Below are 15,242 nucleotides of genomic sequence, written 5' to 3'. Positions count from 1 at the left end.
AAGCAGGTTAGGTTCCCTGGCCGTTACCTGCAGGCTCAGCAACATGCAGATGCTTGGCATGCTCAGACCTTAGCATGGAATGTCTGGAACATTCCAACGGGAACAAGACTCACCAGTGGCTATGACCCAGTAAACGTCGGATCCATCCAGTAACTCTCCACATGCTATGGGAGAGTACACCTGTGAGCCAGGAACTTGAAGCAGAATTTGAAAGAAAGCAACACATGTGTTGGAATCCAGCACTGCATCCAGAGCACCCACCAGGTGAACTTCAAGGCAACAGAGAAGCAAACACACCTGTGAGTTCAGGGTTGGGCAGACTCGAAGACACTGTGCAGCTGCCACTCCTAAATGTGGAAGCAGGATGGTCACTGGTGAGAGGCCAGGCGCAGCTCTGACACCCCACAGAGTCTGAGCTCCATGGGGCCCAGGGCTCTAGCGTCCTCGCACCCATTGCCCCAGCATCTGGTGTTGGAGTCAGACTGCCCAATTTAAACCAGCTCCACCACTTTTAAGCAGTCTGGCCTTAGGCAAGTTACCTGATTTCTCTGTGCTCTGGTATCTTTGTAAGATAAAGTAACCACAATATATCTCTAAGGATAATTATGGAAATTAAGTTATCATTCCAAGTACTTAGACTATTGCCAGGCCCTTAAGAAGCAACATGTAAGTGTTCCCGTTATGATCATCATCATGTCAACATCTCCAGAAAGGTACCCTTTTTACTCCAGAAAGGTACCCTGAGAAATACGACAACACATCCAAGACCCCGCAGGACAGAAGGCACAGGTGGCAGGTAAAGGACTGGCATTCTGCTATAACGAATGGCATCCTGAATCAATGGCAGGAAAACAAAACCACTCACTCCACCCTGGAGGAGTTGAAGCTCTGCACCTTCTTTTGCCCATGCTCCTTCACTACTAGGCCCCGAGAGGGCCCTGAGTGGCCTGAGGAGTTTATTTTTGTTTAAGAACCCCAATGTTAAAGGAAGGTGAGTCATTAAGGAGTATGTTACTGACCTGCCACACCATCACCCCAGAGTGTGCAGCATGTTTCACACCAGCAGGGACGTGTGCCTACAGAACAGCGCACCCCATAAATTCAGAAAGTTAACACTAGGACTTTCCTACCCTCTGCTCCTTAGATCCCAAGAGTTTCCAAGTGCCTGACGAACCCATCCTAAGGGGAACACAAGTCAACTCAAAAATGCATGGGATGCATCCACTTGTTCCTGCCAGCTTGGCAACAGGGCACATTCTGTCACTGGAGGACGCTCATGATCGCAGGCTGCCTGGGCCCTGCAACTCTCTGCAGCTGCCCCACATCAGAGAGGACCAGGGCACACCCCCGGGAAAAGATCCAAATTCAAAACTGCATGTACAGGGGGTGGGTCTGGGGCTCAGTGGCAGAGCACTTGCCTGGCATGTGGGAGGCACTGGGTTCCAACCTCAGCATTCATTAAAAAAATAAATAAATAAAATAAAGTTCTATTAACATCTAAAAAAATTATTAAAAATAAAAATGGCTTGTACGGTTTCTACTGAACACAGGTCACTTTCACACCATTGTAGAATCAAAGACTCCAAGTCCAGCCAATGGGAGTTGAGAACTGCCTGTCTTATGACTCTACCACATTGGACCTGTTCAGAATCACCCACTGCCTTGAGCCGTCACATCTCTCAAGACATCTTTGACTTCCAAGAGCTTGGTGGTTTCAAAGATTACTGGTTAGTTCTTCAGCAGAAACTCCCAGTTTTGGCTTGCCTGATGCTGATTAGATTCAGGTTTAAACCTCTGTCCAGACTCACAGAAGAGATGCTACTCATCACATCCTCTCTGGTGGACACAATTTAAACTTGTTCCACTCCTGGTGATGTTAACTTGGTCTCTCAAGTCAGTGGCTACTGGGCCTCTGCACCATAAAGTTATTCCTTTTTCCCTTGTAACTGAAAAGTCTCAAACACAGAAACCATGAAGTTATGTAAATTTCCCATTCCTCAACGTTTCATTTTATTCAATTTTATCAGTATGGTCACATCTTTCCTGCTTTTATTCAATGTGTAATAATTCATTACTATTATTTACTTGGAGGCGCTAATTGTCCCAGGTTTGGCAGGTAGAAATCCCTTCAAGCTGGTTTCTGTGTCCTTTGGACATGTACTCATAGTTTTTCACATTTTCTGGCACAATAAAATATTCCAACATTGTCTTGTACTTTCCATGCTCCAGTCCTGAAATTGAACATTTTTCCCAGGAATTCTATTTCCTATCATGAGGACTGCTACCCAACAGCCACCTGTCATTCCAGTGGCTCGGGAGGCTGAGGCAGGAGGATTTTGATTTAAAAGCCAGTCTCAGCAACAGAGCGAGGCCCTAAGCAACTTAGTAAGACAGTGTCTCAAAATAAAAAAAATAAAAAGGGCTGGGGATGTGGATCAGTGGTTACGTGGCCCTAGGTTCAATCCCTGCTACAAAATAAAAATATACAGCAGGTATGTGAGAGCTCACTCCTAATGGGGTACCCCCAGGACCTCTCAGTGCAAAGAGCTAGGTCTGTGTGTACATATGACTCATGTATTTACACACAGGCATACACATCTCTAATGCAATGACATTGTGTGTATGTATACATACTCTACATATAGAAAAACTGAGTTCACACCAATGCCTCCTGTGACCCACTCTCCGTGTTCATTCTTACTTCTTTCTGTGTTCACAGCTCTGTTCTGCAACACAGAAATGCAGCCTCCACCACCCTTGATATATTTACTTGCTGATCAACCCTCTCTTGCTGCCAACCTCCACACCTAAGAGACACCCTCCTCACTCTGTGCTCCATGTGCCCAGATGCCCAGCAGTTATACCCCCATCACGTGACAGTCACGTGATGGCCAGCAGAAGGAAGGACCCATGGGGTTTTGTATCAATTATTCCTTTGGCAAGTCCCCTGTCCCTGTCTGGTTATATTACTGGATGTCAGGTGAATGGGGGGCAGGAAGGCTGTCTTGCCAGCTGGATGAAGAGCTGACACTTAATACATAACCCATAGGCAGCTTAAGTAAGCTCAGTGGTAAAAAAGAGCAGGCTGGTGAAAGGGGGCTTAAAGCTCTGTTTTCAAAAGGCTGGTGAAACGCCACATTTGTCTAGTGAACAGGGAGGGATGCTGATGGAGACACTGAAGAAGCCCAGAAAGGAGCCCATCCCATGAGGCACTTCTAAGACATCTGTGACAAAACCCATGCAAAGTTTGTAACAGCAGCCTGGGGGACTCTAGGTGACATGGAAAGAAGGGAGCAAGGAGGTTATGCAGCAACTGGACATCCACAGAGGGGTGCACAGTTTCGATGCAGAATGGGGACTTCTCTCAGGTGCTTATGTAAAGGTCAGGAGGTCTGTATCAACCCAGCCCCTTCAACTGGTGGGCAGGTGGGCAGGGCAGCAATCAGAAAGCCACAAGGGAACTTCCAGCTTCAGTCCCAGCATGCAAAGAGCTTGGGACGCATCCCTCCCATCAATACAAACAGAGGCCAAGCAGACTGGAAACCAGAGGCTTTTCTTGCACTCATCAGAGAACTGAGGTCACTGGTCGAACCATAACTCCCAAAGCTAAAGCTGCAAAGGGGAATTCCCAGGGACACAGCTGGGACCTGCTCCCCCAGTGCTGAGGTCATGAACTGGAGGACACTTGAGTAGTGAGTCTGACAAACTGTCGGGGGTGGGCAGACTGAAAGAGAATAAGAAAGTCCTAGTGCTGCAGTCTTAAGGGACCCCAAGCCAGCACAAGTGTTCTCACCAGAACCCCACCAGTTCCCACTGAAAGACCCCAGGGAGACCCACCCAGCTTTCTGGACAAGGGAAGAATAAGGCCATGTGGCATCCTCAGGGCTTCACCCCAGCTGGGGAAGGGACTTCTCTGGCTCCTGTGTCTCCTCTGGCTTTCCTGTCCCCAAGGGGGTGGGAGGAAGTGACTAGGAATCACATGGGAAGGTCACAGGTCAGGGACTCAGGTCCACTGATGACTGAGATTTACTAATGATTCTAGGACCCTCCCCCTTGCCAACAGCAAAAGCTCCAGTATACATGAGAGCAGATGACAGCTCCAAGAGCAGGGAGACTGGGAAGTTCTTAACACAGGGACAAAGGGAGACCCAACCAGGGACATGGAGGAATGTGAGGCCTCTGGTACCTTCAGCTACAGTGAACTGCAAACAGTCAAGTCCCAGCCAGAATAGCCAAACCCAGACTGAAGATGATGTTCTCAGTTGCTATTTATATATACATATACATAATAAGTTCTTTATTATATATACATATGTATATATATAAAACATGTCAGTAGGAAAGAAAAAACAGATTATTAAAAGATAAAGCATGCATAGAAATGAGACAGATATGACAAATCTTGGTACTTTAAGAGAATTTTTAAAATAATTGTGATTTATAGGTGAAGAGCTCTAAAAAAAAAGATACAGAGTATGGAAGACTAGGTAAAGAAAGCAGAGAGATGGAAACTAAGAAATTAAAAACAAAATAAATTGAAATAAACAAAAATGAAGGTTGCTCTTGATACCTCATCAGTAGAAGGGACAGTCAAGAAAAGAATCAGGAAACTTGAAGACAGATCAACAGAAACTCCCACTGAAAAGTCAAGAGAGAGACAGAGATACAGGAAGTACAGAATGTCTGAGTGCTGTGGATAATTCCCAAAAGAATAAGAACCCCAAACTGGAAAAACAGGACAAAAGGAAAGCAATCATGTGAAGAAATAATGAACAAGAATTTTCCAAAATTAACAACACACCCCAGATCACAGATGCAAGAAATACAGAGAACACCAAGCAGATCATTGTAAGAATAACGAAGGAAAAAATGCAAAAATCTACACTGAGGTATATCATAGTCAAATTGGAGAAACCAAAAAGAAATCTTTAAGGAAGCTGGGGTGTGAAGCAGACGGCCTAGGAAGAACACTATAATTACAGCAGTCTTCTCCAAGCATACACTCAAGTGAATTGAAATAAAGTGTTGAAAAAAAGGAATCACCACCTGATAAGTCTATGTGCAGTGAGGCCTTTTTTTCCTTACTGGATACTTTGTATTGAATCCAGGGGTGCTCTACCACTGAGTCACATCCCCACTTTTTTTTACTGTTCATTTTGAGACAGGGATTCAATAAATTGCAGAGGCTGGCCTCAAACTTATGATCCTCCTGCCTCAGTTACCCAAATTGGTAGGATTACCAGCATGGACCACAGGCCAGCCTGGGTCCAGTGAAATTATCCTTCACAATTGAAAACCAAAGATTTTCTTGAACAAGACAGGGAATTCAATTTCAGCCGACCTAACTATCAAATTCTTCAGAGAGAAAGAAAACACATAGGTTAGTAACTCTGAGCTACCTAAACAAGAGAAGTGTGTCTGAAAAGAAAGAAATGAGGATAAATTAAATTTCTTATTTTTCCTATTCCTAAGTAATCTAAAAGAAATGTTTAAAGGGTTAACAAAATATTTATTCAGTGATTACTGTATGCAAATAAGTGAAATGAATGACAACAAGGTCATAAAAGATGAGAGAGGATCTGGGAATACCATTATCTCTACATCTCACCCATGCACGGTGCTACACACCTACAATCCCAGTGGCTCAGGAGGCTGAGGGAGGAGGATCACAAGTTTAAGGCCAGCCTCAGCAACTCTGAGACCTTGTGTCAAAACAAAACTAAAAAGGGACTGGGGATATGGCTCAGTGCTTAAGCACCCCTGGATCAATCCCCAGTACAAGAAAAAAAAATCTGCATTTCATGTGAAACAGCATAATATTTGAAGGTAGACATAGACTAATCTGGAAATTATGTTCCAAGAAGAAATAATTACTACAAATTCTTTTCAAGCTATTTTTGGCAAGATAGTAGATAAACCAGTGGAATCACAAAGTATTCAATTGGTAAAGAAGTCAGGAAAAGTGGTTCGAAAGAAAAAGAACAGAGCAACAAATAGAAAACAGTTAAAAAACATGGTAGAGATTCATCTAACAGTGCCAAAAATCACTTTACATGTGAATGGTCTAAATACACCAACCAAAAATGCCCAGTGATTTTAAGAATGGATTAAAAAAAAAGTAAAAAACGAAGAAAAGAAAACAAAGGCCCACAAGAAACCCATGTCACAATCACACAAAGTAAAAGGAAAGGGGTGGGGCTAGGGATGTACCTCAGTGGCAGAGTGCTTGCCTACTATGCCCAATGCCCTGACTTCAATTGTCTACACCACAAAAAATTCCATGAGCAAACAGAATCCACCAACATATAAAAGAAATTATATGTCATGACCAAGTGGGACTTGCTCCAGGTATGCAAGAATGGTCCAGCATTTGAAAATTCATCAATATAGAATTGGGGGGAAAAAATCACAAAATCATTTCAATTGATTTACAAAGCATTTGACAAAAATGGAATACCCATTCATGATTAAAGGAAAAAAACGTAGCAAACTAGGAATCAAGAACTTGTCTAACTTGATAATATCATTTACCTTCTCCCCAAAAAAACCCTACAATTATCATACTTACTGAGAAACTCATCACTTTCCTGCTAACCAGGAACAAGGTAAAGACAACTTCTATCACTCCTATTCAACATCATACTGAACAATCCAGCTAAAATGCTAAGACAAAAAGAGGAAACAGAAGATATACAGATAGAGAAGAGAAATAAAACTTTGTTCAAAGATGACATGCTCTTCTTTAGAAAAATAAAAGGAAAGAATCAAGAAAAACTTAAGGAACTAATAAACATAGCAGAGCTGCAGGGCATGACAACTGCAGGGCATGATAACATGACAACTGCTCTCCTACACTCCACCAAAGGACGGCTGCAACTTGGGCGGGCAGGAGTAAAAACCATTGACAAGTAAGATACTTTTGTCAGGCACAGCCTAAGTGAATATGCACAGGATGTATCCTCATAAATCTACACGACTCTGATGAAAGAAATCAAAGATCTAAATAGAGATACTTCATATTCATAGGCTGGAAGAGTCAATACTGTTAAGATGTCAATTCCTCCCAACTTGATTTATGGCTTCAATGCAATCCCAATAAAAATCCCATCATGCTATTTTGGAAGTAGTGACAACTCACTACAAAGCTCATTTTTAAAAAAAGAGATTTATAAGAAGGCACCACAATCCTTAAGAAAAACACAGTTGGAGGAACACTACATGATTTCAAGGTTTACTACAAAGCTACAGTCATCAAGACAGTGTGTTGCCACCAGTAGAATAAACACAGGTCAGTGGACCAGAACAGAGCCCAGAGGCAGACTTACAAGATCAGCTTTAAAGCAGGAACAAAGGCACATCAATGGGGAAGGATAACATTCAAGAAATGGTGCTGAACAACTAAACATCAACATGCAAAAGTCAAACAATGAACCTAGACACAGACTTTACCAGACTTGCCAGAGACATTCAGAAGAAAGGAAAACAAACTCGAGGCAGCGACACCCTGGTCCCGTGTCTCCCATGAAATCGCCACCTGCTACTCAGCCCCTGGCTGGGATCTAAGGACGGTCCACCCCCGCAAGTTCCTTACCGCTGAGGCCACCGCCCCTTCGCCTTGCCTGACACGCCGCCCTAGGATAAATGAGCCACTGCTCCTCTGGGCCACCCAGAGCTTCAGGGCATTCTTCAGCAGCACCTCCTCAGACTTGTTTCCCTTTCTTCTGGGGGGCCCGCTTCACGTCGCCGCGGTCAAGGTCACACCGGGCCCAGCTCACTCGGTTGGAGGCAGTGGCGGTAACTGCGCTAGAGGAACCAGACCCGCGGGTGCCCAGCGTTCTCAGTTCAGGGAGCGCAGCGGGAGGAACGCGCAGCCCCGCGCAGCCCCGCGCAGCCCCGCGCAGCCCCGCGCAGCCCCGCGCAGCCCCGCGCAGCCCCGCGCAGCCCCGCGCAGCCCCGCGCAGCCCCGCGCAGCCCCGCGCAGCCCCGCGCAGCCCCGCGCAGCCCCGCGCAGCCCCGCGCAGCCCCGCGCAGCCCCGCGCAGCCCCGCGCAGCCCCGCGCAGCCCCGCGCAGCCCCGCGCAGCCCCGCGCAGCCCCGCGCAGCCCCGCGCAGCCCCGCGCAGCCCCGCGCAGCCCCGCGCAGCCCCGCGCAGCCCCGCGCAGCCCCGCGCAGCCCCGCGCAGCCCCGCGCAGCCCCGCGCAGCCCCGCGCAGCCCCGCGCAGCCCCGCGCAGCCCCGCGCAGCCCCGCGCAGCCCCGCCCGAGCCGCCCGAGCCGCCCGAGCCGCCCAGGCCAGCGATGGCCCCACCCGCAAGTCCCCCAGCCCCGCAGGCTCCTGAGGCGCCTCCCGGGTTCCCGGGTCCCAGCCCCGGGCTGGGAGCAGCGGGCGCGGCGGGGAGCGAGACCCCAGGCCCTGCCCACCACCGCCCACTTACAGGTGAGGTGACCGATCCCCTCGCTGATCCCGCGGCGCCACTGTGGGGTGAAGTAGCCACTGCTCTTCTGGGCCACCCAGAGCTTCAAGGCTTTCTTCAGAAGTACCTCCTCGGCCTTGAGCCACATCCTGGCAATCGGGCCTCGCTGGGGGGGGGGGGGTGGTGGCACCGCTTCACATCGCCGCGGCCACAGGCCGCCGGCCCAGTTCGCTGGGGAGGAGGCTGCGACAGCGGTTGTGCACGAGGACGCAAACCCGCTGGTGCTCAGAGCTCCCAGCTCTAAGAGCGGAGTGGGAGGAGTTTGCCCCGCGCATACCGCGCTTCCGGTGCGCAGCCCCGCCCCCAAACACACCGCCCCTCCGGCTCCCATGGCACCTTCGGGGTTTCCGCGTCCCAGTCGCCAGCTTCATGGTTCCCAAAGTGGAGGGAGGAAGTTCGATCCCGCTGCTAGGTCCGCTGCCAGGTCCCCTCCCTCCAGTTCCCGCGGAGATCGTGGGGAGCTGCTGGGCAGTGCCGAGTCTCCAACCGCTGGGCCGAGGCTCCTGGGAAAGAGTTCAGGGTGGTGGGAGTCGCCCCCACACGCCTCATTCTAAGAGATAGAGGAAGAACCTGGGAAAAAGACATCTTGCTCTCCAAGCTGCAGGTTGCCCAGCCCAGAGCCCTTTATCTTGGGAAGGACAGAATGCACCAATGCAAGCCAGTGAAGCAAGTGTGTTTGGGTTTTAAATAACATTTTGGAAATCTCCCAAAAATAGCATGAAAAATAAAAACGATTATGTTCAGACTTTAGCACACTTTCTTAAAGATTTTTTTAATTCACACATCATACTTGTTCATATTTATGGGGCGCTGAATGACACTCCACTACATGTATATGTTGGGTAATGATCCTATCAGGATAACTGGCAAATCCATCACCTCAAACATCATTTCTTTTAAGGCAGTTTGTGAAGCTCTCATGAGGGAACTGACTGAGCTGCAGAAAAGGCAGAGGTGTTGGGGAACCTGATGCACGTGTCAGACCAAACTCAACAACACACATCCTAAGGTAGGGATATTAGAGCCACCATTAAGGGTCCCATATTCTGAAATGGTCATTTGTTCTTAGAGAATGTGGGAGGCTGGAATTATGGAGAGGTGATAATAGTGATAAACTGCACTGCATGGGAGGTAGGTTTAATACTGAATATTTCCACGATTAACATATAAGAATCAATAACTTTCCTACCAATAGTACCCCCCAAAAAATCTTGAGAATAATCTAACCAAGGAGGTGAAAGACCTCTACAATGAAAATTATAGAACACTGAAAAAAGGAATTGAAGAGGACCTCAGAAGATGGAAAGACCAATCCCATGTTCGTGGATTATTAAAACGGTCCCATTACCAAAAGCAATCTACAGATTCAAAGCAATCCCCATCAAAATACCAATGGCATTTTGATGAATTAGGAGAAGCAGTTCTAAAATTCATAGGAAAGACTAAAAGATTCAGAATATTCAAAGCAATACTGAGTAATAAATGTGATGCTGAAGGCATCACAATATTCACTCAGTACACTTCAGAGCTATAGCAACAGAAAGAGCATGGTACTGGCTTCAAAACATGAAGACCAATGGAGCAGAATAGAAGATACAGAAACAAATTCAAGTAGATACAGTCGTCTGTTCCTTCACAAAGTTGCCAAAAACATTGAAGAAAAGACAACCTTTTAAAATAATGGTGCCAGGAAAACTAGATGTCCACATGTAGAAGAGTGACACTAGATCCCTATCACTCACACTGCACCAGTCAGCTCAAAGTGGATCAAAGACCTAGGAATTAGACCAGAGTCACCGCAACTGCTAGAAGAAATAGTGTCAATACCCAACATATCTGCTCAGGCACTGACTTCCTTAATAAGACTCCTAAAACTCAAGAAATAAGACCAAGAATCAATAAGTGGGATAACTTCAAATGAAAAGCTTCTGCACAGCAAAGGAAACAAGAGCAGGAAGAGATAGCCTACAGAATGGCAAAAAAATCTTTGCCATCTACTCTTCTCACAGGAAATTTATATACAAGAATACATAAAGAACTAAAAAAAACAAAAAACATAAATGCTTTTAATAAATGAGTAAAAGATCTAAATAGACATTTCTCAAAGAAGAAATATAAAAGGCCAACAAATTTTATGAAAAAATGTTCAACATCCCCAGCAATCAGGGAAATGCTAAGTGAGAGTCCATCTCACTCCAGTCAGAATAGAAATCATCAGTAAATGCTGGCAAGGTGGTGAGTGGGAAACGTACATTCATACATTGTTGGTGGGACAGCAGATTTGTACAACCCTTTTGGAAGGTACTATGGAGAATAATCAAAAGACTGGGAATGGAACCACCATAGGACCCAGCTATCCAACTCCTTGGTATTTATCCAAAAGAAGTAAAATTAGTATTCTAAAGTGATATGTCAATATTTATAGCAGCACACACAATAGCCAAGTCATGGAATCAGCCCAGGTGCCCTTCAACAAATAAGTGGATAATGAATTTATGGTATATGTACACAATGAAGTTTTACTCGGCCATGAAGAAGAATGAAATTTTTTCAGTTACTGGTAAGTGGATGGAACTGGAGAACTTGTTAAGTGAAATGAACCAAACTCGGAAAGTCAAGGGCCGAATGTTTATTCTCATATGCAGAAGTTATCAAGAAATGATGAAATTTAAAAGTGGGGATCCCATGGCAATAGAAGGGAGAAGAGTGAGGTACAGGAGAGGGATGGAGGGGAATGAGGAGGGATTGGAAGGGTGGAACTGCAGAATAAAATTGACCGAACTGCTATATGCACCCATGACCATATCACAGCTAATGTCACCTTTATATATAACTAATGCAATAATTAAAAAATGAGAATTAAATGGAAGGAAGATTAGTAGCAAGGAGGAAGCAGGTGGGGAGGGAAAGGGACAGTACTGGGGATATAAAAGGAGCAAAATTATGTTGTCTCCATCTATAAATGCGTCACAACCATATAGTATTATGTATAATTATAATGTACTATTAAAAGCATTTAATTGATACTAAAACATCTAAAAATGATAATAAAAAAGAATTATAATAAAAACACTTAAAATTATTTAAAATGAGTATTTCCTCAAGGTTATTTTAGAAAAAGATACAGCCCACTGGCTTCTCCAAAAAGCCATCTTTGCATTGTTCCTAGGTCCAGCTCCTTGCTCACTAGAACCACCTCTGCTGCCGCAGACTCTAGCAGCTTTATCACCAGTGTCTAAACTCTCGTTTCCTCCTTAACCCACTGCATTGACTCACTGGTGTGCCCCACCATGTCAGACGCAACCGTGGACACTAGCTTCAAGATCACTACCAAGGATTTAAAGGAGAAGAAGGAAGTTGTGGAGGAGGCAGAGAATGGAAGAGATGCCCCTGCTAATGGGAATGCTAAGGAGGAAATGGGGAGCAGGAGACTGACAATGAGGTAGATGAAGAAGAGGAAGAGGAGGAGGAGGAGGAGGATGGTGATGGTTAGGAAGAGGATGGAGATGAAGATGAGACTGAGGCAGCTATAGGCAAATGGGCAGCTAAAGATGACGAGGATGATGAGGTTGATACCAAGAAGCAGAAAACCATTGAGGATGACCAGACAGCAAAAAAAGGAAAAGTTAAACTAAAAATAAGAGGCCACTGTGACCTATTCACTCTCCACTTCCTGTCTCAGAATCTAAACATGATCACCTTCAAGTAGAGAGTCCGGCCTGCCCACCCATCCCGGGCAGTGCCAACCACAGATGACACGCACTGTCCACCACCCAACCAAAACCACAATGTGAACTTACAACAGGGGAGGAAATAAAAAAGAACCAAAACTTCCAAGGCCCTGCTTTTTTTCTTAAAAGTACTTTTAAAAAGGAAAATTTGGAGGCTCTTTCCACGGGGTGATCCAAGATGACGGACTAGAGGGTGACTGCATCTCCTGTCACTCCAGAACCCAGGATTCAAGAAGGGGAGGCATTGACAGACTCAGACTAAAATAGAGCCATGGGGTGAGTCTCCCCCACTGGGTGAAGCTTGGCCTGGGTGGCAGGCCCAGACAGGGGCAGCTTCTCAGAGCAGGGCAGGGCAGCTAGAGTCTTCCCCAGGTAGCCCTGCTCCCTCCGGCAGCAGGCTCCTTCCACATGGCCAGCTTCTCGGAGCAGGTCCCCCAGTGAGAGTCTTTCTGCACAGAACCAGCTCCAAGTCCCAGAGCCAGAGGAAAGCTCCGGCCCGCAGGCAGCTTCAGGGACCAGGACAGGGCAGCCAGGGACTTCCCCAAGCAGCCCTGCTCTCTCCGGGGACAGCCTCCTTTCATGGCCAGGTTCTCAGAGCAGTGAGAGCCCAGTGAGAACCTTTCCACACAGAGCCAGCTCCAAGCCCTGGAACCAGTAGCGGACTAGGGGCAGCTTTCTTCAGAAGCACTTCATTATCAAGTTCCTCCAAGACTTCAGGCTACTGAAGGCTGGGAGGTGATATACTGGAAACCTATAGGGACACTATAAGCCAATAGAGGAAATCTGCAATATCTCAGAGGCCCACTGACTTCTGACCAATATGAGAAAACAAGGGAAGAAAATGTCCCAAACAAACTTAGATACTATATCAATAAAACCCAATGACAGCACAGCAGAAGAAATGTCAGAAAGGGAGTTCAGAATGTACATAATTAAAACAATCAGGGAAGCAAACAAGGAGATGAAAGAGCAAATTGCAGGCATTGAAGGAGGGGATGAAAGAGCAAATGCAGGCATTAAATGATCACACCAATCAACAGTTAAAAGAACAAGAGATCATTTCAATAAACAGAGATACTGAGAAAAAGACAAACAGAATCCTTGAAATGAAGGAAACAACAAACCAAGTTAAAAACTCCATAGAAAGCATAACCAATAGGATAGAACACCTGGAAAACAGAACCTCAGACATTGAAGACAAAATATTTAATCTTGAAACCAAAGTTGACCAAACAGAGAAGATGGTAAGAAATCATGAATAGAATCTACAAGAATTATGGGATATCATGAAAAGGCCAAATTTAAGAATTATTGGGATTGAGGAAGGATTAGAGAAACAAACCAAAGGAATGAACAATCTATTCAATGAAATAATATCAGAAAAATTCCCAAATCTGAAGAATGAAATAGAAACCAAGTACAAGAGGCTTATAGGAATCCAAATATACAAAATTACAACAGACCCACACCAAGGCACATTATTATGAAAATACCTAACATACAAAATAAAGACAGAATTTTAAAGGCTGTGAGAGAAAAGAATCAAATTAGATTCAGGGGGAACCAATAAGAATATCAGCAGATTTTTCAATCCAGACCCTAAAAGCTAGAAGGGCCTAGAACAACATTTACCAAACACTGAAAGAAAATGGATGCCAACCAAGAATCTTATACCCAGCAAAACTTACTTTCAGGTTTTACAATGAAATAAGATCCTTGATGATAAACAAAAGCTAAAGGAATATACAAAAAGAAAGCCAGCATTACAGAACATTCTCAGCAAAATATTCCATGAGGAAGAGATGAAAAACAACAATGCAAATCAGCAACGGGAGGAACTACCCAAAGGAATAGCCAAATAAAGGAGAAACCAAATCATGTCAAAAAACAAAAATGAGTCAAATGACTGTGAATACACATCATATCACAATAATAACCCTGAATGTTAATGGCCTGAATTCATCAATCAAAAGACATAGACTGGCAGATTGGATTAAAAAGAAAAATCCAACAATATGCTGCCTGCAAGAGACTCACCTCATAGAAAGAGATACCCCTAGACTAAAGGTGAAAGGATGGGAAAAAACATACCATGCACACGGGCACAGCAAAAAACCTGGAGTATCCATTCTCATTTCAGATAATGTGGACTTCAAGCCAAAACTAGTCAGAAGGGATAAAGAAGGACATTACATACTGCTTAAGGGAAGCATAAATCAGCAAGACATAACAATCATAAATATCTATGCCCCGAACATTGACTCATCCATGTACATCAAACAAATCCTTCTTAATTCTGGAAATCAATTAGACCACAACACAATAATACTAGGCGATTTTAACACACCTCTCTCACCAATGGATAGATCCTCCAAACAAAAGTTGAATAAAGAAACCATAGATCTCAATAACACAATCAACAGTTTAGACTTAACAGACATATGTAGAATATACCAGCCAACAAAGAATGAATACACTTTCTTCTCAGCAGCACATGGATCCTTCTCCAAAATAGACCATATTTTATGCCACAAAGCTACTGTTAGCAAATACAAGAAGATAGAGATACTACCTTGTATTCTATCAGATCATAATGGATTGAAATTAGAAATAAATGACAGAATAAAAAATAGAAACTTCTCCAATACCTGGAGATTAAATAATATGCTACTATATGATGAATGGAAAACAGAAAACATCAGGAGGGAAATAAAAAAGTTCTTAGAAGTAAACGAGAACAAAGACACATCATATCAAAATCTCTGGGACACTATGAAAGCAGTACTTAGAGGAAAATTTATTTCATGGGGCACATTCAACAAAATAAGTAGAAATCAACAAATAAACAACTTAACATTACAGCTCAAAGCCCTAGAAAAAGAAGAACAGACCAACACCAAAAGTAGTAGAAGACATGAACTAGTTAAAATCAGAGTCAAAATCAACGAAATTGAAATGAAAGAAACAATCGGAAAAATGAACAAAATAAATAGTTGGTTCTTTGAAAAAATAGACAAAATTGATAAATCCTGAGCCACAC

The 15,242-nt window shown here is 44.5% G+C and overlaps 1 protein-coding gene and 1 pseudogene across 1 annotated transcript in view; one reads left to right on the top strand and one right to left on the bottom strand.

Annotated features, from left to right (window-relative positions):
* Positions 1-7,502, bottom strand: part of LOC124963507 (TBC1 domain family member 8-like) — a 54,118-nt gene extending 46,616 nt beyond the window's left edge. Inside the window, exon 1 of the mRNA XM_047523240.1 lies at positions 7,450-7,502. The gene's annotated coding sequence lies outside the window, so the exon portion shown is untranslated. The remainder of the gene's footprint in view (positions 1-7,449) is intronic.
* A 4,259-nt stretch (positions 7,503-11,761) lies between these two features.
* LOC124962868 (prothymosin alpha-like) lies at positions 11,762-12,180 on the top strand (annotated as a pseudogene).
* The last annotated feature ends 3,062 nt before the right edge of the window (positions 12,181-15,242 follow it).

This window comes from Sciurus carolinensis, chromosome 13, assembly GCF_902686445.1.
Source record: "Sciurus carolinensis chromosome 13, mSciCar1.2, whole genome shotgun sequence".
NCBI lineage: Eukaryota > Metazoa > Chordata > Mammalia > Rodentia > Sciuridae > Sciurus > Sciurus carolinensis.
Note: the sequence above shows the minus strand (reverse complement) of the source record. Positions and strands in the feature narration are given on the sequence as shown.